The sequence below is a fragment of the Taeniopygia guttata genome, chromosome 4A, assembly GCF_048771995.1.
Source record: "Taeniopygia guttata chromosome 4A, bTaeGut7.mat, whole genome shotgun sequence".
In the NCBI taxonomy this organism is placed as follows: domain Eukaryota; kingdom Metazoa; phylum Chordata; class Aves; order Passeriformes; family Estrildidae; genus Taeniopygia; species Taeniopygia guttata.
This window is the reverse complement of record NC_133029.1, coordinates 16556881-16582440: the sequence shown is the minus strand read 5'-3', so window position 1 is coordinate 16582440 and position 25560 is coordinate 16556881. Positions and strand designations below refer to the sequence as shown.

Genomic DNA, 25560 nt, shown 5'->3' with positions numbered 1-25560 from the left:
ACAGCAGCTCCAGGTGTGCTGCTGGATGACCACAGCCATGGCTGATGTGTTGCCCTGTTCTTTTGAGAGTTTTAAAGTTCTTCTAAAAGTTCCTATGCCTTCTGAGGTTTACATATTTCAACTGAGTTTTCTCACACACTGTTCATGTAAATAATTATTGTTTTGCATTCTTCTTTGTGGGTGGAGAGACTTGATGGACTGTTTTTTGACCAGTGGGGTTGGAGAGGTGGCAGTTTCACCCTCCAATCCACTGTCACTTTGGCTATTGTATATATAGTGGAGTCAGAAAATAAAGTTTACTTTTTTGGGTTCTTTTTCTTTCCTTTTACATCTAGCCTGCTTCTGTGAGTTATTCAGTGTCGCAGTGTGACACTGGTGTCCCACAGAGCACTGGCAGTCCAGCTGCTGGCTGTCCCCTCTCCAGGGTCACAGATGAGTCCCCCGGTGTCAGTACCTGCCAGGGTGTGGTGGTGGCACTGCTGTCACCTCTCTGTCACCTTGCAGGGCTGGGGCACCAGCAGGGCCAGATTATGGGAGGCTTTCCGGGCTGGTATTAAGGCAAGGACTCTTGCCAACATTAATATATGACTGTATTAGATCATCATAATTATATTTCGAGCTGGAATTATTTCAGAGGTGTTGGGAGGCAGCGAGGGCTCTCCCATTCCTTCTCCCCCTTGCAGAGCAGGCGAGGTTCAAGTGTTGCTCTCTCCTCCATAGGGGAGGCACAGCTGTGGTGGGGCTGGGAATGAAGTTTCTCCTGAATTGCAGAGTGCCTTTGAGGTCCCACTCAAATCACTGCAATTTCCCAATTTCTCCAAAGAGCTCCCCATTTTGAGCCTTGATGGTGACTTGGAGGGAAAACAGGGGAAAAAGAAGGGAAGCATTTGGAGTGTGTTGGGTTGTCCCCACCTGGCAGGGTGGCAGTGTGGCTGTGCTCTGCCAGCTCTGTGCTCTTCCTCACCCTGCCAGAGCCCCACATCCCTGCACTGGGATGTGCAGGGGGACCAGGGCATGTGTCCTGTGGGATATCCCTGCGTTGGTAACTGCGCTGTCTCCTGATGAATTATTGATAAATAAAGTGTGGGAGCAGAGCTGGATCCACAGGGGTCAGCACGAGCCTCTCCCCACCTTGGTGGGCTTTTAGATGAGGCCCTGCAGAATAACTGATGGTGGCTTGGGGTTTTTTTTTTTTTTAATCTGAGCAAGATCTTAAAATATATTAGGGTTAATGAAATCAGTGCAATTGGGAAGCGCTGCCTGTGACGGACAGATGGCCAAAAGCACTTGGAAGCACAAGTGGGTTTGCACCAGAAGGAGGGAGCTGGGATCTGGCTGATGGATGCCACGTGCTGTGGGCATGGACTGGTGATGCAGGAGGAGGGAGCACCCTGAGCTCCCACCCTGCTGAGATGGTGCTGGTTTGCTCCACCTCAGGGTCCCAGTCCTGCTTTCCTCCCACTGGAATAAATTCCAGCCCATCCATGGAGGCAGCGTTTGAGCTCCCAAGTAAAATCTTTTCTTTTAAAGAAAGCATTCCTTGTCATAATTATAGATATGTGTGTGCTTTCTTTTCCTGTCCAACTCGAGCAGCCACTGAACACACTTAATAATGTTTTTTGCAGTATTTCGGTGGTATGAATGTACATGGAAATTACAGCAAAGGCATCATTTTTTTAACAGCTGTGTTTAGTTGAATAACAGATTTAGAAAGTGCAGACTTTAATTAATCTGTGTTTTCTGCTGGGATTTCAGCACCATCTGATTTACTTTTCATGGCTGAAAAGTGTAATTGTAGTTTTTCCCTTTAGCTGCGAGTTTATCCTCCCAAGAAATCAATTTGGTTTTTCTTTTTCTTAAAGCAAACTCAATATCAAACTGATGGTACCTGAGATGCAATACAGGTAATGCCATGGCTCGGGCTGCTGTGGAGGTGAGAACAAATATCTGCCAAATGCTTTGCCTGGAAATGCTGTTTTTCCTCTTCTCTGCCTTGCTGTATATCACAGCAAGCATCCAAATCCTGTCCTCTGGGGCTGGAGGGCAGATGGGTGACTGGAAGGTTAGGACTGGTGATACTGGAGAAACCTCTGAGCACAAAGGATTTTTGTTATCTTTGATACAGTTTTGTTAGTTGGAATTACGGTAGGGAGACTCTGTGTGTGCTTGCTCCTCCATTGTAAAACATGTTTTTGTGAGACAGTTGCTGTAACTCTGCAGATGTTCCTCAAAAAATTCTCTCCTGGAGGTGCTGGGGGATGCCTGAGGATCACAAACAGTGGTGGAAGCAGAGTCAGGGGCTGGGGAACTGCAATGTTAAATTGCATTTCTCATGTGCTGTTGATCACTCATTGCTCTGTCTCTGTCAGGATCAGTTGTGAGTTCTGTGAACATGCAGAGGTTCTGTGGCTCTGCTTTGGGGTTTTTCTTTAAAAATCAGCCTGTTGTAGAAATGTGTCCTTGCCCCACCTCTGCTTTTGCCCTGGGACAAAGTTCCCTAAGCTGAGATGAGAACTTGTGCCTGAGTGGTTGGACTTGCTCTGTCAAGTTGCTCCTTTCAGTTCTGCTGGCTCTGGGGAATCCACAGGGGAATGAGTGTCCTTGTCATCCAAATCCTTGTGTGAACCAGCCTTTTCTTCTCTGGGAGGGTGGGCAGGCCCTGGCACAGGTGCCCAGAGCAGCTGGGGCTGCCCCTGGATCCCTGAAGTGCCCAAGGCCAGGCTGGACAGGGCTTGGAGCAGCCTGGGACAGTGGAGGATGTCCCTGCCATGGCAGGGGTGGCACTGGATGATCTTCAAGGTCCATTCCCACCCAAACCATTCCATGGTTCTATGAAGAAGGAAATCTGCTTGGACCCTCTATGAGTAGAGTTGTGCTGCCAACAGTGCTTGTCATGAGCTGGGCTGGTTGGAAGTTTTTTCCAAAATAAGGGCATTACTTGCATTCCTGGAGAAGTCTGTGTAATTTTAGTCACTGTTAGATGTGCTTTCCCCCCGTTTCTATTTTCTGGGCTTGGTGTGGGGTGTGATATCTTAAGGGCTTTGTGTGCAAAGCCCACAATGGCAGAAGGGAAGCAGCACTTTTAGGTTCCAAGTGGAATCTTAGCATGGCTGCTAATCTGAATAAGATAAAAAAAAATCTTGATGGGCTTTAAAACTTATTTTAATTAAGGTTTTTCCTTTCATCTCACCAAAGCCTTGAATTAGCTCCTTCATTCTCCCACAAATACACACAGTCCCTGCTGGTATAGGCACTCAGACACATGGAGAGCTTCAGCTGAAGGGTCAAATCCAGATTAAGAAACACCCTGTGCCCAAAATGAATTAAAGCAGGGTTTGGGCAAAGTTAAAAAAGGCCAAACTACCCAGCTGCCTGCCTGATCTGGAGGGTGCTGAGATCCTCCAGTGGAGTCCTGTGCTTCCCAGCTTTATTGAAGAGCATGGGACTGGGAGAGCTGCTGTTACCAACCTGTGGAGGTGCAGATTTGACAGGCTGGATTTTTTGCTTTGTAGAGGCTTGTCCAGACACTTGTACCTTTTTGTGCTGCTCCACAACCTTGGATGGTTTTGCTCCACAACCTTGGATGGTTTTTGCTCCACAACCTTGGATGGTTTTTGCTCCACACCCTTGGATGGTTTTGCTCCACAACCTTGGATGGTTTTGCTCCACACCCTTGGATTTTGCTCCCTGGGCTTTGCCCCCAGAGCTTTGGGAGATGCTTGGTGACACAGCAGGGTCCTGAACCCAAGTCTCTCTGCCTGGGAGATGATGCTGTGATCTGCTCTGGATGTCTGGGGTTTCCAAGACATTCCTGGTGTGATTTCTACTAAACCTGGCATAGTCTGACACAACATTCTGTCCTCAATGAATTGGTGGACAAATTCCACAGGGATTTTTCGAACAGCTCCACTCTGCAGCTCTCCTTCTGTGCCAGCTTTTGGCTGGGGGTCATCACATTGTTGGTGATGCATGGAGAAGCATTTGGGACCTCGTGTCCCATCCTCTGTGGGGTGACCCGGGGTGCAGCCGAGCCCCGCGTTGGCTCCGAGAGCATCTCTGGAGCCGCTGTTCCGTGGGGTGACCCTCTCAAAGCTGCAAAGTTTGACCCAGGCACGGTGCCAGCCCGAAGGAAGGCTGACAAGTAATCAGGAATCAAAGGAGCCACCTGCACGCCACGGGGAGCCGCTCACCGGGTGGCAGGCGAGCGGTGCCAGCGCTCATTGCGAGCCTTGTTCTCCAGCACGGGAGGGGGCTGCTCCCTCCCCGGCTCCTCTGGGCCTCAGCGGGGATTTGGAGAGGGATGTGAGGTGGGATCGGGGCTCTGTGGATGTGCCAGGACACTGTTTTGTCAGGGGGAGAACCGGGGGGGAGTGTTGAGAGTGATGGGGTTGGGCTGGAGCATCTTTGGGGATGCTGATGCTGCAGCACAGGAAAGGGGACACCGAGCTGAGCGGGTCAGTTTGTGAAATTCCCACTGCTTCAGCTGTGTGAACCCACAGGCTGCACCGCCAGCAAACCGCCTGGGAGGAAAATAAGGCCTTTTAAAGAGCATTTTCATCCTCTGCTGGTTGTAAGAATGGCCCTGGCGGGTGGAGGGAGGCAGAGGGGTGACGTGGGGTGCAGATGTCGCTGTCACTGTGCTGCTCCCGGCTGGCAGCAGCCCATTCCCACTTTGACAGAGAGGATTTGTTTTGGAGAGGAGAGTGTGAGATGTGTGTGTGGCCACGTAAGGAAGGCGCATGAAAATCGCCACCCCCTCCAGCCCCACACTGCCCCATGCCTGTCACCCACAGAAGGATCTAGCCCAATATACCAAATTTTTGGTCTCCTGTTAAGATAGGCCTTGATAGGATGCCTTTTAAACAGCAAGGGAAAATCACTCCCACCATTTTTCAAGGGCTGCAGTAGTGGATTCAGAGCAGTCCCTGCCCTCTCCCGCTGTGCTGACTGCAAGGCAAGGGGAAGCCGGTCTCCGAAGTGCTGCGAAAGGAAACTCACTCTTGCGAAGCTAGGCCAAAAATGAAGGGTTTTTATAGCATACAAATGTTACCTACAGCTATTTATACACCCTCCTCAAAGGCTATTTATACCCTTCCCTGCTTTTGTGCTTGCTGGCTGGAGAATATCCTTACATTCGATGTTTTCGGCAGCGTGGGATGTTCTTCAGCCGTCGCCCGACTGCAAGGACCGTCTGTTTCCAGCATCATTCCTGGAAGAAGAGGAGGTTCATGGGCTGCAGCCACTGCCATGGCTCTGACAGCAGGGTTGGCATCCTGGGTGCCAGTCTGACAAAGGGGAGAAGGGGATGAAATGTTCACGGTGTTAATGAAAGCCATCGGTTCATTCAGAAGGGAGTGGCTCACTGTGTCGAGGATCTGGAGTAAGTTTTGCCCCCCTTTCCCACACTGAGGATCAGGAGTAAGTTTCCCCCCCCTTCCCCACATCGTGCAGTCGATCAGGAGCAGTGTAAGGTTATTTTATTGTTTCCAGGAGCGCCGGACCCAGGCTCCCTGCGGGAGGTCGCATGCTTGGCTTGCTGCATCATTGATCCAGCCTGCCAGAGAAATTCTTTATTCCTCTTAAATGTGGACTTGCACTTAGAAGGCAAACAATCCTTTAACGTTTCTAAACCTGAAAGCAGAAAAACGAGTGGCTTTTGTCATCAGGGATGCTGTCTTTTTTTGATCGCTCTGGGAATCTAAGGGAATGTGCTACCCAACAAAGCAATTTGGTTTAAAAAAAAAAGGGGGAAATGGAAGGGATTGCAGCTTCCTGGATAATTGGGGCTGTCTTCTCTGCATCTACACGGCACTCTGGTGACTGGGAAGTTGAATGGTTTTCAGGTTTCCCTGACTCACACCATGAAGTTTCCAGTTCAGTCTGTACGGGCCAGCACTGGTGTGCTGAGTTTGGCAGCCACCCCTTCTTTCAGTTGTGGATATTTGCTTATGACAGAAAACCAGAAATATCTTCATTATCTTTGGAAAAATGCTGTGTCCTGTTGAAACATCATCGCTGTGTCCAAGATTGGTTTTGTTTTTAGAAATGCTGATGGAATGGCTTTTTGTGGGAGGCTTTTCCCAGAGGAGTCTCCAGGAGCAGAACCTGCTTTGCCTTGGTCTGCTGCATTTGAATTTTGCCTTCCTGCAGCTGAGGTTGCCTCTGTCACTGTCACTTATTTACGAGATGTTCTGGTGATCCTGTGTGGATTAGCACTGTGCCTTGTGCCACGGGGCTGTGGTGCAGAGGGAGAGGTGCTCCTGAGCTTTTCCAGCACTGATGGGGCCAGGACAGCATTGATGCCACTTCTCAAATAACAGGAATTTGGGCAGTAATGCTCCCTTTCAGTTGTTGCTTGGTTTTTCTTATCCCAAGCCAAACTTTTCCCAGGTTGCCTGCAAGTTCTCTGTGCTGCAGGCTCTGGCTCTGGGTGCTGCTGATGGGGAGATGGGTGTGCAGTGTTTGTAAATCCTCCTCTCCTCCATTCCCCTCACTACTTCTGTTGTCCCTTTCTCCACAGTGATGACAAAGAGGAGACTTTCTGTCATTATTTTGTGCAGAAAGAACCTTCCAACTCCCTCTGAACCTGCGAATGGATTTCTCAACCTCCAGCTATCCGAGGTGTAAATGAGATAGGAGCAGGGGCTTTGCACAAATCCCACCTTCTCGCCAGCAGCCTGCTCCCTGCCTGCTTCATCTGACATTTTTCTCCCCTAATAGGGATTATTTTTTTCCAGAAATCCCTCCCAAATTTGTTAATTGTCAGCGCTGCCAAGCTGGCGTTGGGAGGTGCTGGCGCTGTGCAGCACCAGGGGCAGGGACCCCCAAATCCTGAACAATTGTGATGTACTGTGCAGCTTGGGCAAAGTGCATTTGTTGCCTTGGAAACAAATAGCAGCAGTGAACAACTCAATGAAATTTATGGAATCAACTTCAATAAATCTTGATGATAAACGTGCAAAAACATACCCAGTTTGATGAAGACCTCCAGTATGCAGATGTGAAGGGTGGTAGTAAGTTATGTAAGTGCTTCGGTGCTGATTTTGGGCTGCCACGGTCGTGTTCCTGTAATATGGGCTTTTTTTGTTGTTTCTGAGGAAGCTGTCTGCTGCTTTTCATAGATATGCCATTTAATTTTAATTTCCAGGGTATCTTTTAGTTTAATTGGCATGCTGGATGATTACAGTGGGTTGTTTTGTCTTTTGCAAAGCCTGATTCATATCGAACTCGGGATAAAAATAAAATTGAGAGCGGTGGCAATCCAAGGGAGCACAGAGGGCCACGTCGCCCGCCTCCAAGAAGGGTGCAAAATTTCACAAATTAATTAAAGCAGTTATGTAGGACATCTCCCTAATTCCTTGTATCAGCCTGTGAGTGTTACAGATGGGGACAGGTCAGGGATTTTGTAGTTACAGCCAAGCTCTCTGGCAGATTTCGCTCTCACTTGGAAAGGTCTCTCTATTTACCTGTGCATAGGGACAGGGTAGGTTTATTGTATCTCAGCCAGTGATATTTTCTACAATTGATATTTTTCGTTCCTGGTTTGACCTGTGGATCGATGAGGGTTCAGGAATATCAGTGAGCTTGTCTGGAGATGATGCTGTAAACCTTTAACACAGCCCTTAATGCAATGAGATGTTTTCCCATTAGTTCCCTCGCCTCTTCTCCTTACAGAGCCTTATTTTCACGATTTTCTGCCAGGTCAGGAAGCACTGGGAATATTTATTTCTTCCTTTCATGGTGTGCTGGGCCCCAGTTTTGCCCTTCAGCAGCTGAAGGGGGCTGCATGGGGCCACACTCTCCCTCTGTCCCCTCTGCTGCAGTCACCTCGTCCTGCTGGGCTGGCACCCAAACCAAAACCTGCCCCCATGGACAGGGGTGCCAGAGAATCCCAGAATGGCTGGCTGAAAGGGACCTTAAACCCCTCCTGTCCCACCCTGTCATGGGCAGGGACACCTCCCACTGTCCCAGGCTGCTCCAGCCCCAGTGTCCAGCCTGGCCTTGGGCACTGCCAGGGATCCAGGGGCAGCCACAGCTGCTCTGGGCACCTGTGCCAGGGCCTGCCCACCCTCCCAGGGAACAATTCCCAATTCCCAATATCCCATCCATCCCTGCTCTGTGGCAGTGGGAGCCATTCCCTGTGTCCTGTCCCTCCATCCCCTGTCCCCAGTCCCTCTCCAGCTCTCCTGGAGCTCCTTTAGGCCCTGGAATGTGTTATAGTGACATTTTCACCTTTAAGAAATTGCCTCCCTGTATTTTAAGCCAATTTATCTTTTTTCCACCCTGCCCAGTAGGTGCTTTGGTTGTGATGGATTTTGGAGCTCTGCTGGGTGGACTGGTCTTCTCTTAACCTTGGCCCTCCCTTTTTCTTCTCTTACACCATCTTTTCTTACTCTTGGAATGAGATTGTTCCAGAAAGTAAGGACTTCATGTTAGTCCTGTCCTTGGACTATCAGTGGGTGAAAAAAACCCAGCCAGGATCCTGCTCCTGCCCTGGCACCCAAATTGCTGCCGTTGTTTCAGAGGCAGCACTTTAATTTGTTGCTTGGATCTGCCCAGAGTCCCAGCCAAGCCCTCGTGCTGCTCAGTATCTTCCAGCCCACAAAGTCAGTGTTTCCCTATGTCAGCCCTAATATTTTGTATGGATTAGGAAAATCCCTATGGATGTTGAGGATCATGCCTGTGAATCACCTCAGGTCTGGTACCTGAGCTTGGGATGTGGCTCTGCAGAACCTGGGGCTTGCCCGGAGCTCATAGCAATGGATTTTAATTTATTTAATGCTGGCTGTACTCCTGGTCTTGGCTGGGATCAAAATCTGAGTTTTCCTTAGATTTACTCAGGTGTGGAGGGCTGGAAACCCAAAGGGCTTCTCCAGAAAGCCCAGGCACATGGGATGGTTGCTGAGCTCTGCTCTGATGTTTACAGACCACCAGAGCTCTTCCCATTAACATACAACTGTATAAGACAGCTTGAACTCCATTAGGAGCTAAATTTAGTGACTCACTAACTCCTCTTTGATATGTTTTTATAATTTCATTGTATTATGACACTTGGTTTTAAATTTGCATGAGTAAATGAGCCTCTTACTAAGTCAGGTAAAAAGATTTTTCACTTATCTACCATGAAATAAGATGTTAAAAAAATAGTGAGTGGAGAAAGCAACGTATCCTTGACATATTTAGTTTACATTTTTTCCAACTGTGCTGACTGAACATTTCTAACCATTAATGATCCAATAAAGCTGTTTGTACCACTTTAACAGGCTAAATAATTTCACATTAGGAATACATTTTGTAATTAATTTAGTATTTTGTGGGGGAACCCTATTTTTGGAAAATACAAATTTACATTTAATTGCACTAACAATCTGACTTGGAAGATGCAGCGAGTGAAAACTGGCCTTTTATAGTTCACCTCCAAACAGGAAAGTCCATGGAAGCAGTTAACAGTACTGAACAACTTTAATTGGGATTTCCGTGGCTTGTTCAATGAATTCCTGCAGGGTCCTTTAAAAACACCCCTGGGCAGGGAAGCTCCTGCAGCTGGTGAAAGATGAGACCACACACCTCCATCCCTGGGGTTCCACCAGCTTCTGATTCACTAACATGGATTTATGGGTTGCTTTTTCCAAGTATTTCTGAACTTTCATTCAGGATAACCTTGGCAAGACCTGAGCAACTTTGGGATTTGCACTTTAAAAGTGTTTTCCCCTCATTTCCTATTGGAGAAGAGACCACCCAAAGCCCTGCTGCCAGTGGGATCTGGGGGATGTGTTTGGGGAGCATCCCTTTGTTTTGTTCAGGTGATGAGCAGCAAGGAGATGGCACTGGTGATCTTTTGATCCTGACCTGGGCTCTGGTGATGATCTCATGGGGAGCTAAAGTTCCTCTGTTAATTATCCAGCTTTTTGACTCTCTCCATCTCTCTGGACACCACCAGCTTTAATTTTTTTGTGTTATGATATTTTTTTCTTCTCTTTCCTCCCATTTCATTAACAGTGACAGATGCTTTTAATTAAAAAGAAACAACAAAACAAAATCCCGAGTAAAACAAAAAGAGAATATTCTAATTTGGCGTGACATTATGAGGCAGGATGGCTCCTGGCATCCAAGGTATGGAAAAGGTCATCTTCCACAGCTCCAGCCTTTTGCAACAGTGGAATTAAGTTCAAACTCAGGCTGGTTTTGAAGTCTTAAGTCTCTCCAGGGATTCCTTTCATAACATCTTCGAACTGGATAACACTACAGTAAATGAAATACACTGCACTGGATTAAAGGGTTATTTCCCCTGTGTATCGAGCTGACACAGAATCCCAACCCTCAGGTTGCCTCCAAGTTGTCTCTATCTGCTGATCCCCTCCCTGCTTTACATAACAGCTCTTGGAGTTTTTGCAGGGAAAGTTTTGCCATTATTTATTCAGCTTCAGCGCTCGCGGAACGATTTTATGCAGCCAGGAGCTGAAATAAAGCAACTAAATGGGAAGGAATTTAATGGGCATCAAAACGTGAGGGAAGCAATGCAGGGAAGAGCAGAGCTGCCTCTCCAGGTCTGTGGTGCTGCTCTGTAATTTGTACTGAAACACAAACTGTGGCTGTGCCTGCGCTGCCACTCACACGTTCAGCACAGAGCCCGCAGTAACAACAGGGCTGAGAGATGCTGCTGTGCTCGGAGCTGGCTGCTCCAGCAGCTACAATTTGTTAGGGGTCGTTTGCAATGTGTTTTCTTGTAGAACAAATGTTCCTTTTGACTTTGAACCTGGTGCAGCTCGTGCAGATTTTGTTGCAGGACGGGCACCCAAGCTGCTGCCATCTGCTGAGCTCCAGAGCACAGGGGAAAATCAGTGCCTTGAAACCTGGGATGGCTCCTCCAGTTCTGTTGTGCCATGCCATGGCCAGTGCCCTGTGCCAGTCTGGCCCTCTGGATGCTGGGGAAGGTGGTGTCTCCAAGCTTGACATGGCAAAGCACAGTGGACATCTGTTGAACCTGCTCTGGAGCTGCACAAATGGTCATGGCCCTTTGTTTCCCCCACCAAAACACCGATTAAAGACCCGTCCAAAATCATGAGGACCCTGTGAAACATGAAATCTCCAAGAACATTTTGACAAGGAAGAGGGAGAGAACTGTTTCTTCTCCATCCCTGTCTCCTCACATTTTATTTTATCCGAGGCTGGCTGGGTCAGATGGAAAACAGGAGTTGTGTTATGAAGTGTTTATTTAAGATAAAATGGATCCTCCATATGCTTGATCCATTTGGGTGTGGCAGGAACAGGGCACTGTGCTCTGTGTGTCCCCGGGTACCTCTGGATCCTGCTCCCTGTTGAATCTCTTCTCCCACACCACGATTTTCTCTGGATGTGCTTATGGATACCTCTGGAATAACCACAGCTCCTCTCAGCCCCAAACCCCTCTTCTAAGAGCTGGAGGGTCGATGGGGCTGCTGCTCTTCACAAGGATGGGGAGATGCTCCTGATAATTCTGACGTGCTTTGTCTCCATGAACTTTTGGGATGAGGCACCTGGGGCTCTGTGGAAGGTGCTCAGCAGGATTTGTCCCTGCCAAAGGGTTTCTGCTGGTGAGGAGATGACCCCACAGGCATCAGGTTCCTCTGTTTCCAAGTGTTATTTGCATATAAACACCCATGCACATTAAAAACGTGGGAAACGATACTTTGGGGATTCTGCTGTCCATGAGTAATTAATATCAATGATGTTTTTAGACTTCCCTCTTACTGAACAATCTGGGAGCAAAAGCAAGGGCAGGGAGTTGCATCTGCTGGGTGGCTGGAGGTACCCTCATGCTCCCACAGCCTCTGAGATAATCACTGTCTTTCCAGGAGGTCTCAAATCTCCCTGGAAAAGCTGGGACATATTGAAAATACGCTCCGAGCTTTTAGCACTTCCTCCAGATTATTTCTTCAAGTATTTAAAAATATATTTTATAGCACTAAAATAAATGTTAATGAGTCTGCATGGCTTGGGGCTAACAATAGTATTTCTATTTCCATCCAGCAGCCTGGCAGGGCATTTGGCGATGGAAGAGCTGGATGTGGAGACCTGGCTGTTTCTTTCTCACTCGGTCCTTGATGTCTTGAACAGTTTTATTCTCTTGTGCTTTACTTTCCCTGTTTTGCTAAATAGCAATGAAAAAGCTTCCTTGCTTTGTTCAGGCACCTGGGATTTATCAAAGGCCTCTGGGCAAGTGTTAAATGCTGAGCTGGGTATAAAAAGCGTTATTTAGTGTTATGTTTATACCTCTTCAATGTTAGCATGTATTTTTATATACTCCTTGCGGTGACCTTTGTGTTTTTCCAACCAAGCAGACAAATCTCCTTGACTCGAGGGGTTGGTTTTTTCCACTGCCTGCCATGGCATCTTCCAAGTGATTTTGTAAATATGGTTTTTTTGGGGTGTTTTCAGTGTTTGGGCTGGGACTCACGGTGCTGGAGGTGCCAGTTACCTACAGAGGATGGGAGCATTGCCATGAGGAAAATAATAGTGGAAGTCCATTCCTCCCATTCCTCACCTTCCTTGTTTTTCTCAGCTACAATCAAAGGATATTTTGAGGATCCCAAGCTGCCATGTTCGATGGGCAGTGATCTGGGGGGCACCCCAAGCCTTAAGGAGCCTGCAGAGGAGCAGGGTGTGGGGAGAGGTGTGGGAGTAAATGGGATGGCAGGAATTCAACCCTGGCACCGTGTCAAAGGCAGCGAGCCCTGCTCGGAGCAGCTGCGTTCCCCGGGACTGCGGGAAGCCAAATGGTTTGTTTGTCTGTTTACATGGATATGTGGGGCTGTGTAGGGGAAAACCACTTAGCAGAAATTCTGCTATTAAAGCAGATGGTGGCAGATTAATCTGGTTTTTAGGGGGGTACTTGCTGCTACGATGACCACGTTATTAATTCCTTCCGTGCTAGGAGTCCTTCCATCGTTGCAGGGGATGGGGGAATTGTGTTTCCTGAAGCTTCCTCTCAGCTCCTTCCTCGCTTCTTCACAAGCTGATGTGGTATTTTGGGAAGTAGAGGAACGTTCTGTCAGGGTTGTTGTTGCAGTTTCTCTACCCCTGCTCCTTCTATGCTATCCTCTGCTCCAGCCCTTTCCAGTGCTCCCAGCAGTTCCTCCTGGCCCTCCTGCAGACCAGCAGCAGCCGCTTTGCTGCTGCTCAAACACTGGTTGTTAGCCTAGATTTCCTTTTTTCCCTTCCATTTTAGAAATTGCTCTTTTTTCCCCCCTGCCGTATCACTGACAGCCACATTCTCCTTGACAGTTGTGATATTTGTATGTGTGCATAAAAACAGTAGGAAGCATTTATGTAGGTGTCACTAATTTAATTTAATATAATCTGATCTGTACGTATAGGGGAGGACTGCTCTGTGCTGAAAATGCTTCTCTTTATTTTACAGTCTCCATCGTCATCAAATACAACTCCTGTCATTCTCCTCTTCCATTCACCTACCCAAAGACCAAATCTGGAAATAGTAACCAAAAGAGAAGCCCACGTCACGCACAGAGCAGGGAAAGGTTGAAATAATTGAAGGGTAAGTGATTTTTTTTTCACTCTTATTCTGTGTGTAAAGCTACAATAGGAAGTGCAAGACTGTGTAAAGAAGCTGTTAAGCACACACACAGCTGCTCTGTGTGCAAAGTGGAAAAAATGACTGAAATGCTGCTTTGCTGATCAAAGCAAGGCGAGGAAGTGCCCGGGAGGGGCAGTTTGGAGTGCTGGTGCTGGTCCTGCTCGCCCTGGATCCGTCTGCTCCTGCCTGGGGGAAGCAGAGGCTCTGCCCAGGTTGGCAGGGCTGTGGCTGGTCTGAAGGAGCTCTCCAGCTGGGAGGGAGCCGGGATATGGGATCTCCCGCTGCTGAAGGGCTCTTGTGTCATTTCCTTCTCTCTTCCCCACTTCAAACCCCTCTCAGCTGGGGTGGTGAGCTGTGTGCGTGGGGCAGGATGTTTTGCCTTGCTCCTGCTCTCTGCAGTCCCTCAGCTCTGGGAGCTTTTCCTGGAGAGTGAGCTGGCGGTGCTGTGCTGGGATTCTACGAAGGGAAGCGTTGATGGGGCTGGAGGAGGCACAAACTGACTGGCAGAGCCAGGAGGCCTCTCCCTGGAAATGTTTGCCTTCAGGCTTTCCTTTTGCTGTGAGGGTGGCGGATGAGATAGGAGGAGATAGAAAATCAGCTTTTGTGAAATCCAGAACCCTGGCTGAAGCATTAGTGAGCTCCAAATGGTGGGGAGCTCATTTTCCCGCCCCATTCCCAGCTCTGTGCTTGCATATATTGTATTTCCACACATGTTCTCGTGTAGATGGCCTTCGCTTGTATTTGAGAACTTCTCTTTAAACATCTGGGTTTTCTGGTTTATTGCTGTTGTGGGCTTGTTGTTTTTTTGGGGTTTTTTTACCCCTGCAATGTTTGTTCATGCAAAATTCATATCTGGGAAGGGCATCTTAAATTCCTGCTTCTGAGTCAAAAAGGGAAAGTATGGAAGTGAAAAGAGAGATTGTATCATTTAAGAAATATGATTCATGAATTAATCCTCGTCTGCTCCACCATCTGTGGCGTGTGTTTCAACACAGAAATCCTGGGTTATATCTCTTTAAAAAGCTTCCTTCTTGCTGATTGCCTGAGTTTGCTGCAGCTCTAATGGGGAATTTGCTTCTTTTTGGGGAGAGAGTGGTGGGATTTATTCACAGCCTGGGTGAGTGCTCCCACCTGTGTGCAAGCTTAGGTCAGCTGGACCTACCAGCTGAGGAGGCTGCAGAGTTCTTTGTTTTGGGAGGTGACAGCTCTCTGTGAAGTGCCATGAGCCTGATGTGCACGCAAAGCTCGTGCATGGCTGTTTTTGCTGTGGAATTGTGGCTGGATCTCTGGAGCAAGAGATGGGCAGTGATGGCAGGAGGTGCAGGAACCTGTTGAGATCCGTCTGAAAAAGAAGTGACTCTGAAATGGACGGGAGCTCCAGAAAATAAAGCAGTGAGGTAGTTCCCATCCTCTGTTTCTTGGTGATGTCTTTGTAATTTCTTTGTAGATAAAGAGAGAGAGGAGGTTTCCCATCTTGGTTCCAAAAAGAAGCTGCCATGCTTTGTGCTTCCAGGAGAACTGGGGGAGTTTTGGGGGTGACCTTTTTCTGGTTTGCTTCTTTGAATTGTTTCCCAGATTTTTGCAGGGAACAACTTTCCTTTTTAAACATATTGCTCAGGTTCCTTTTCCTAAAGCAGGTCAGACCCAGGATGGGTGAGCCCTTTTCATCCTTCCTGGACAGGATCCCTGAGCAGGAGAGTTTCAATCCTGCATCCACCATCAGGGCCTTTCCTGAATTGCTCCTTTTCCTGGTTATGGGATTTGCCCTATCCCTTTTCTCTCGTGCCTCATGTGAGATCCTGGTAAAAGCTGGAGTGTTTTCCCTGTTGTTCTGGAGGGGGGTCTGAGTTGCTGGAGGTGGTGGATGTTGGGTGCCCTTGCCACAGCTTGTGGTGGCCTCAGCCCGTGGCTTGGTGATGCTCCCACGTGGCCACAGCCCCTCCTGTGCCAGTGCCACTGGTGTGAGCACAGCCTGGCTGGCTCTGCTCGTGCTGATGGATGGAGGTGATGCAGAGCTGAGTCCCTCAGTGAGATACTGTGGGTTTATTGCCTTCCCATTCATCCTGTTTTCACGCCTCTCTGCCTCCCTGACTCACTGCCATCCAGCCTCGCCTTGCAGCTCCTGTTTGCTCTGGGAACACCCACTGGACAAGGCTGGAGCAAAGCCCTGATGCTTCCCATTACCTTGGGAGCTTCTTTTCTAATTAAGCATCTACAGCTAGGACAGGAAAGGAAAATGCCTTTTTTTAGGAGCAATAAAGTGTTAAAAAGAAGGAGGATGTGGGGGATGCTCTGTTCTATGTCCATGTGCTGAGCCTACCGAGGCTCTTCAATGGTCCCTAAGAAATGTTTTCCCATTCCCTACATTATCACAAATGCCTTCCTGCCCACTCACCAGGGAACCCTTGGATGTGCAGGTGCTTCGTGACAAAAACAGACAACTCCACAAGCACCCAGGATCCAACACTGCCATAAATAGCTGTGTCTGAAGGGAAGAGTGTGTCAGCAGTGGTTCAGCAAATGTTCAACCCAAACTGGAATTTGGCTGAAATACATCCCTGTCCCAGGAACAGGACCCATGGAAGGGCTGGAGCTGGGCCAGGGCAGGGTTAGGCTGGGTATAAGGAAAAACATTCTTCCCCCAGAGGGTCCTGGCACTGCCCAGGCTCCCCAGGGAATGGTCCCAAGGCTGCCAGAGCTGCAGGAGGGTTGGGATACTGCTCCAAGGGACAAGATGGGATTGTACCCTCTTGGAGTTGGATTCAATGATTTTGGTAGTCCCTTCCAGCTCAGGATATTCCATGTTTCTATGGCACACCCCTGCATGGCAGTGCTGGTGGGAGTACAGGCCAGAGGGGTTCCTGGTTCTGTCCCTCTCATCCACACAGACAAACCTGGATATTCACAGATTTTGACAGCAACTTGCTCGTTCCCCGTGTGCCTTTACAATATTTCATCATTTTGTGCATTTCTTAATTGCCTCAATAATTTCTGTTCAGTGAGAGTTTCTAAGCTTGTTTGCCATCCTTTATCTGCCCCGTGCTAGTCTGGGAATCAGAGGTGGTTTCCTGGGGGCTCTCCTGCAAACCTCCACCCCTGTCAGGTGTGTGCTGGTCCCCCTGTGCCAGCTGATGCTGGTAACCACTTTTCCAAAGTCTCTATAAAACAAGGCTTATGGACTTTGTGCCTGTGTTTACCTGCATGGCCAGTTTTGGCATTTTCTGAAATACTTTTCAGCTCCCACAGAAGCATTGCTGCTATAAAAACCCCACCAAACCAACAAGACGTAAACCAAATTCTGTCAGAAATGGGAAACAGAACCAGTCCAGGCAGATTCCATTAGCCACAGGTTTTACTTTCTGTTTTAAGCTTTGTTTAAAATCAGCAGCTTTTATTTAAAGTTTAAAAAAAAAAGTATTTATGCTCACTTTTATTTCCACCACAGTGTGGGGTTGTACACGAGGGGTCTGGTGGGTGGCCCCACTTCTCCTCCCTCTGCAGGGTCCCTCTGAGCACAGAGTGTCCCCTGGCAGGTGACAGTGCTGGTGGCAGAGGACTTGTGACTTTCCTCCAAGGTTTCTTGTGGACAAAGAAAGGAGAAGCTCTGATTCCCCATCAATTCTTTAGGACCCCGGTGAAACAGCTGCTTGTTTCTCCTAAACAATTATGCCAAGACGGAAATTGGCTGCTGTCTGTACGGACTTTCTGGATGGGGAAAATTAAACAGTAATAGCTGGAAAAATAATATGGGCTATGAGATAATAGATGCCTGAGGGATAAAATTAAGCAGTATTTTACAACGAAGGAAGAGGGTTTGGCAATAAATAGTTTGCCTTTGACTTCCTTTTGTTTGCCAGAGGACTGATGTTTGGAAGAGGTTGTCCTGGGCTGTATTTTCCAAGCAGATGTAGGAAAATAGTGAAGGTATGGAGGGTTTTCAGTCCCTCCCAGAAGGCTGGTGCCAGGCTGGGGTGCAGCTCACCCTGCCAGCACTGCCTGCGTGTTGGATGTGACAGGGATGTGGCACTGGAGCTGCTGTGGGAAATCCCACCCTTGCAGGGGGATGTTCAGCAGAGAATAGCAAAGTTTACCAAACAAAATGGGGACAGGATTGGGTTTAAATGCCATGGGGAGCCCAGAAAGCCCAGGAAGGGGTGGTGGCATGTTCAGCACCCCAGCAGAGTCCCAGTGGAGGTGATTCCCACTCTCCCTGGGTGCTGTGCTGTGCAGCAGCCCCTTCCCAATAATGCCACCGCAGTGGGATTTGGTTTTATTCTGCCATCTCTCCATAATGTGCTTTTCTGTAACAGCTCCATGAGCACCTGGGTGAGGAGGAAATGCTGCTTTCTCCATTTCAGGTGCCTCCTCAGGGTACCACCTGTGCACTTGTGCCAGGGTGGGCTGGGAAACGCTGTGCTTGCCTCCTGGTGCCAGTGGGAACATCCTGGGGAGTGCAGTACACTCTCTGCTCCATCGTGGGCAGGGCTTGTTCCTCTTCACTTTGCATGAAATAAAAGCACAGTTCAAACAGAACTGCAGCCCCTAATCCCACCTTCCCAGTGATGGATTTGGGTGCAGCAGGTCGAGATACGAGGTCCTTAGCCCAGGCCAGCTGCTGGGAGCTTTTCATTGCACAGATCTCAGGGAAAGCCTCCCTGCCAGGTGGGGAATTTCCTCAGAGTGGATGGATCTCAGGGGAGTTCGGAGTCCTGGCCGTCCCCAGGAGCTGAGTGGGACTTGGGAATGCTCAGCACCTCTGCAAACGAGGCCAAACTGTCTCATGCATCCAGAATGGAATCATTAAGTCGCTGTGCATTGAGACTCTGTTTTTATTCATGGAGTGTAATGTGATTCATTTGCCCTTTTGCTCTCGTGTTGAGAAGGCCATCATCTCGTATGCATTGCTGGCTGCAGGCACAGCTCTGCTTAGTTATTATTTTTAGGGTTTTTGGCTGGGAGGGAACAGATATTTTCATCGTGTGCAGAGTGGCTGCAGAGCTGTGGTCACAAATCTGGTGCTCTCCCAGCCCTGGTGGGGAGCATTTGGCTGAGCTCAGTTCTCCTTCTCCAAACCTGCCAGTGGGGATCCTTTCTCCTGCTCCAGCCCCTCATGGCAGGGCAGTGCTGGAGCCCCTGCACCTCATCCAGGGCAGAGTTGGAAGCAGGAGGGGCATGCTGAGGGAGCAGCATCCTGGCTGTCCCGGTGACACCCAGTCCCCACCAGCTCCTTGCAGAGGGGTTTAAGCTGTTCACTGGGGAACCCAAACCCCAGGTTATGGATGTGGCACAGGGTCCTGTGCTAGATGTGGGATGGGACCTTGCTCTGCCTGATGAACTGGTGAAAAATGGGTGAAGGACACTGTGAATGCTCACTGCTGCAGGTGTCTTAGTGCAGCCAAGGAGGGGAACTGTTCCTTCTTGGAGTTAAAAGAAGAAAGACACCAAGCAGGGCAACAGCAAAGGATACAAAAGGATGGACAAAATGATTTTTTTTTTAAATGTTAGCATGGGAAGCATAAATTAATCCACTAATTCCTAAAGAATATTAATGAGTGAAGCAGTTGGAGTCACTACCTCTCATAGTGTGACAGGCCCAGAGCGTTTCAACTGTGCATGTTGGATCTCCACCTGCAAAACAAGTCAGGAATTCCCTCCCAGCCCTGACTGTGGTGGCCAGTCCTTTTTAATCACAAAGCCCTGAACTCTGTCCTGCTGGCAGATTCCAAGTGGTCGCCCTGCATGGCCCAGTGACCATCTCCAAGTCCTCAGGTGACCCTGGGTTTCTGATGCTGCAGGGGGTCACAGCACATGTGAAACTCAGTGGGATTTTAGAAGCAAAGGGCAGGAGGAGGAGAGTTAACTCCATGTGTTTCTTTTCTTTTTTGCCTTGTCATCTTCTTTGTTTTTTTATCTTCCCCTATACACTTCAGAGCCCAAATCCATGCTAGGAAGGACCCACAGAAAATTACATCTGAGACACAGGCAAGGGACAAGTCATGAGCACAGTGTTTAAATTGATGATTTTCTTACACTTTGTAGATGGGGGAGGCATAAAAGAGGGTCAGGTGTGGATAAAGATAAGGGGATAGGGTTTTCAGAAGAGCTTGGAGCCAGTTTGGGGAGGTTTTTAGCCTCCAACACTTTGGGAAGACAAAAGAGGTGGAAGCAGGGAGGTAACAACGCCGACCTTCTCCGCTCTTTGTTTGCAAGAAATGCACAAAGCGCTGCTGATACTGCTGAGTGCTTTCCTGCTGCTTTGTGGCTTGATTTGGAGCTGCAGCCCTTCTGAGCCTGGTTTTTGACTTCCAAAAAAAACCCCCAAAAACAGAAACCCAAACAAAACAACCAAACAAATCCCTGCCAGCGGAATTGTAATCGTTCCCTCCGTGGTGCCCGCTGGCAGGATCGGGACACCAACACCTTCACCTTGCACCAGCCTTAGATCCTGGGTGGATTTGGTACAGATTAATGCATCTTGGAGAGTTCTAGAAAGGTCAGAAACAGAGAAGAAGCTCTAATAGCAGTGTAGCAACCAGCTGGCTGCGTTGGGTTTCATTTTAGTGCCATAATAACATCAGGAGCCTTGGTGTCTGTACTGTGCCCACTGAATGCCAGTGCCCCCCTCTTTTTGTCAAGACACAAGCCCATAAGAAGGTATTTTCTTCCTGAAGAATTTCTCTGAGGCAATAATGGGCTTTTTGGAGGGTATGGTGCTCATACCCAGAGATGTAAGGTGGGTGATTTACAAGGCACTGTGCAAATGCCAAATTGTTAGGCAGAACTGCTGCTGATTTAGAAGGCAGTTAAAGCTCTGAATGTGCCAAGTGCCAGTAGAGTGTTTCTACAGATGGAATAACTGGAAATATTGGAGAGATTCCAAAGGTTTAATCAAATTCAACCAGGTTTTTTTCCCCCCTTTTTCTTTTTTTTTTTTTTTTAACTGCAGAATTCTCTGAGGAATGCGGGTTGAAATAGTAGATTATTCCACTGCCTTTAGTACCGTGGGGGAGATTTTTACAGATGAATATGAAACAAACACACAAGACTTTGAAGCAAACACATAAGTGGGTCTGTAAATGAGAGCTGGAGCAGCAATGCCCTGAAATGCTGGACCAGAGTAGGGAACATCTCAGATTTCCTGGCAGGAGGCTCCTTGGAAGCAGAATGATGGGTTTGCAGTCCCTCAGCACAAAGGGAAGTGGCAGCCACAGCGTTCCTGGTCCAGTTCTGCTGGACCCAGGCAGGTTTTGGTGGGATTCTGGGCATCCTCTCCATGCTCGCAGTGCAGTGCTGGGACATGCATATGTTTCTGCACAGATGCCCACCTTCCTCTAGTCTTGTTGACAGTCTTTCCAAGGCTTCTTATTTAGCCAGACCATATGTGCTTGGGCATGGAGATAGTGGGATGTGGAAAGAGCAGCACATTATCCTTGGGCTGCAAACACCATCAGGAGCAATTCCCAGCAAATTCTGCTGGCGCAGAGACCCAGAGCTGCTGATCCTGCATCGCTGGGCACACGGAGCCATCGGGGGCAATTCCTCCCCTCATTTGTCAAAACCAGGGTCCAGAAAGCCATTTCCCTTTGTTCTATCCCCAAACCAGCTCTTGCCATCCACTCTTTGAATATTCATCCACAGCATGGAAGGAGGCCATGGGGGAGAGGGGAAATGGTGTCTCCAGGTGAAGCTTTGCTGCTGAGGACCAAGCTGGGGAAGGGGTTGGAGATTTTTCCATGGGTTTTCCCTTGTAGGTACAGAAAATGAAGATCCCATCCCCGTTTCTGGCAGCAGGGTTTTGTTTGGGGGTGAGGTGGCAGGGCCAGGGTGTGGCTGTGAGGAATTGCTGTCCCAGGAGCAATGCTGGGACAGCACTGGAGCTTTTACCTTGCTGGGTGGGGGTTTTTTCAGCAGAAGTTTTGGGTTTTGCAGATGGCCTGATTTGATCCATTAATTGCCATTTATTTATTCTTGTAAGAGGAGAAGTTTCCTGCTTTTCCTGGAGTGTTTGGTATTGATCCTCCCTGGGTTTGGGGACTGTCCCTCCGAGGCACTGCCATGCTCCTGGCACAGACCCCATGTGGCCCTGAGCTGTGTTTCTCATGGAATAAATGGCTCCAAAGCCATTAGCCTCAATGCCACAGTCTGCTGCTCCTGCCTTCCTGCTCCCACCTCCACCCTGCCATTGATCCAGCCTGCTCCCTGCTCGCTGCAGTCAGGGCTGCCTCTGCTGCTGCGCACAAATTGCCTTAAAATTGAATTGGTTCAAACCATTTCATAAACATTGCCTCCCCTTCCCGATCCTGGCCACTGCGCCAGCCAGAGCTGGAGCTTTCATCTGATTTTATCTAGACAAGGGGTGGGGCAAGATTCCCAATTTTATGGGTGTGTTTGCATGTTTTTTTTTTTTTTTTAGTCAGTGTAAAAATTAAAGCTGATGTTGTTATAGGAATCAGGTCCCTGAAGAAGCTGTTGTCTGTTTATCAATCTGTGTCCTCGGTGGTGTATCCTGCTCAAAGGATGTCCTGGTGTGCCTCAGCTCCTCTTGGCTTTGTAGGGATTGGGATTCTCTCTGTGCCATGTGCCTCCAGCCCCTCTGAGATGAGAGCTCTGGCAGCTTTGAGGCTCCAGGATCATTGTTTTCCTGCTGATGAGGTTGTGTCTGAGCAGGGGCAGTTGGGAGATGTGGAGTTGTGCTATTTTGGAGGTGTTTGACTGGTGTAACACCCCGGGGTACAGCAAGTTCACAGCAGGATGGTGATGATGCCTGGGATTTTGGAGCACATCCCTCCAAAGCACTTGGGGACTGCAGGGAGGAGGTGAACCCCTGCTCACCTCCCTGGAGCTGAGGAGATGTGCTCACCTACAGAGCTGTGGATGCCTCTGCTGGGGCTGCAGGAGCACTCTGAGCCAGTGACACAGGAATTCTCTGTGTCAGACACATCCAAACTAAGCTGTGCTGATGCCAAGAAGCTTTTGTAAGGACTGTGGAAAGAAGGCTTGGGAATAAGAAATGGTTTTGCAGGTAGTTTTAAGTGTCACCCCGAAAATGGTGTGTTTGTACAAAAGGTGGCACAGCAGCTGGTGATGTTCCATTGTCCCTCTTTCACCATCCATCCCTCCAAACTCCTCTTCAGGCCTGATACTCTCACAAGAGCCCTTCTGCAGCAACGTTTATCTCAAGTGCTGCTATATCAGGATCCACTGATCTTGTCACAAGATCCTCTGCACCCAGTCGAAGCTCTGAGGGTGGAAAAGTGACACGAGCTCTCTGCTCCTCTGGGACTGGTTTTTGGTGCTGCCAAGAGACTGGATCTGCTGGGACTTGCTTGGATCTTCCTTGTGGGGTGTGACCTGTCCCAGAGCATCCCCAGCGTGGAGGGCCCAGCCCAAGGTGCTTATCTGTCTCCAGGAGGTGACAGGACCCAGCTGAGTCTCAGTCCTCTGGCACCCTGGTTTGCAAGTCCTTGTGGAAATCTGCCTGAGTTCAGCCTTCTCCCAAGATTCCTCCTTCCTGCCCTTGCCCAGGGGCTCTTGCTCCTCCAATCTCTGGAGCATCCCTTGCATGTCCTGGAGAATATCCTGGCTGGGCCTTCCCAACACTTGAAAGTTTCCCATTGTGTTACACCGAAAGCAGTGTGGAAAAGCTCCTGCAGGATTATTTCCCATGCCTACAGATCCTCCCTGAGCTCTTCTCTAGCAGTGTCTGCAGGAGGTGACGGTGTGAAAGGACAGCAGACACGTCTGGCACCTTGTGCCCTCACCCTGTGACCTCTCTGCCTGCTGTGGCTCCTCCACCCTTGTCTCTTGATGGCAAACTCTTGTTGTTGGGGTTGTTAGGACACAAAGTAGGGATAGCAAGTAGTCTTAGATGGCAACTCTTTATTATTGAAACTCTTTGTTATTTATTATTGAAGATGGCTGACTTTTTATACACTTTCTAATTGTTTGTACTTCTTTTACCTTAACTATTAGCTACAATAAGTCAACATAACACCATTAGTGAAAAGTAACAGTGACTTCAGCTAACTTTTTAAAAATACTTTCTCTAACTGCAAAGTTCTTTATCTTTCGTCAATTCTTATCTTCTTTTAGTTTAATAACAACCTCAGAAAAAGCTCTTTATCAACGTCTTCTTACTTCTTAACTTCTTCTCACTCCTTTAGCTAACAGACTTGCTGTTAGCCCCTTCCACAGCAAACATGGTGCTGCTGCATCCAGTAAATTTTTCTGTGCCATGACATCTGTACAGGCTTCTTCTTTGGCTATTTCACATGCAGAAATGATTATAAGAAATCGGTGTGGTTAATGGTGGTGAGGCCCTGGCCCAGAGCAGACCTGGCTGCCCTAGGATCCCTGGAAGTGTCCAAGGCCAGGCTGGACAGAGCTTGGAGCAATCTGGGACAGTGTGAAGTGTCCCTGCCCATGGTGGGGGCTGGAATAAGATGTTCTTTAAGGTCCCTGCCAACCCAAGCAATTCTGTAAGTCTTATTGACAGCCCTGAAGCTCACACAGAGAACCTAACACCGGTGGTGGAAATTTATTTGCACATTTTAGTTCAGACAGAGCCACCTTCAAGTGCAGACAGCAATTTCAGTTTCTGTAGGTGTTGTCATTCCTGGTGTCCTGTCAGGCAGGAGGTGGTGCTGCTGCTGATGCCTGTGTCAGGCTCAAAGCAGGCTCAGCAATAAACCTTCTGTCAGGAAATCCTGGTTTACTCCTGCTCTGGGGCCAGACTGGAGCTGGAGGTGAGGTGCTGCTGCCAACATGCTGTGGTCCCAGCCCTTCTTCTCATCCTCAAACTCTTCCTTTACATCTGTTTTGAAAATGTTATTACCCCTGGAGCCTGATTCCCTCTTTCCTCCCAAGAAAAAGAGAAGGAAAATACCTGGACAATGCTGTGTGTCCATGTTTTACAGCGCTGACCTCGTGTGCCACAACCAGGTGCCAGCCCAGATCTGCTGAGGTTTGTGGCTGTGTCATTTTGCCCTTGCTGGAGAGGACAGGACAGGACAGAGAGTGACATGAGGTGCAGCCTGAAACCCCTCACCCAAGGGCACACTGAGTGCTCCCCATTGAGGTTTTCAAAGGAGGGAGATGGAATCCCACCCCAGAATGAGATTATAAACCAGAATCTCCTCTTCTGGGACAAGTGCCCCAAAGAACAATGTTTTGAGGCTCTCTCTCAGGTTTTCCTCATTTTTTCAGAGGGAACAGAACATTTCTTTCCAAAGAAATAGAGGAAACATGAACTGCCTCTTCCACTCCGTAGTGATTTTTTGGTCAGCTCCTGGTGGTTGTTCCCCTGCGGTGGAGCTGACAGGGAGGCACTGGGATGTCCCTGGAGCCATCACCCACCTGGGACCTGCTTCTGCTCTTCTCTCCTTCCCCTTCCCACACCACCCAGTGCTCATCCTGTGGCTCTTGGCCAGACAAGGAATTTAGTATTCAGGAAGTTGGGAAGTTTGACTGTCCTTGGTCTAATTAGTTCCTTAAGCACAGGGGAGCTCAGATCACAGTTCAAATGGCTGTAATTTGAGTGAGCTTGAGACAATAGGAGAGGATTAAGTAGCAAAATTGTGTCTATTACTTTGGCCAAAAAAAAAGGAAAAACTATTAAATTTAAGTAGAATATATAATTTTCCAAGCATGAGGGTTAGGTATGAATGTGGGCTTGGCAGAGTGCATCATTTGTAGGACTGCACTGAGAGTTCTTCACATGCTGAGATCTGAGATCAAGGCTGGAAGTCAAGCACAACTTTCTGGAAATTTCCCTCTGAACAAATAAATTGGCCTCAACAAAGAAGTGACTGGGGAAGATTTAATTGCTTATTTTTGTAGGAGGTCCTCCTAAATGGTCTTCTGGTCTTTAACCCTGTGGACATCTATAAAATTTTGGAGGTGGCTTTTCTCAGAGAGGGTCCCTGCAAGCATCTGCCTCCCTTTTCCAGGCTAAGAGCTTCCCTGAAGGGATCCATCTCCAGGGGTCT

General features: G+C 48.5%; 1 protein-coding gene across 4 annotated transcripts in view; it reads left to right on the top strand.

The window, feature by feature from the left end:
• Positions 1 to 25560, top strand: part of NEXMIF (neurite extension and migration factor) — a 165110-nt gene that overhangs the window by 95777 nt on the left and 43773 nt on the right. For all 4 annotated transcript variants that reach the window (XR_012056043.1, XM_032748411.3, XM_072929256.1 and 1 more), the window contains exon 2: positions 13400 to 13534. The gene's annotated coding sequence lies outside the window, so the exon portion shown is untranslated. The remainder of the gene's footprint in view (positions 1 to 13399; positions 13535 to 25560) is intronic.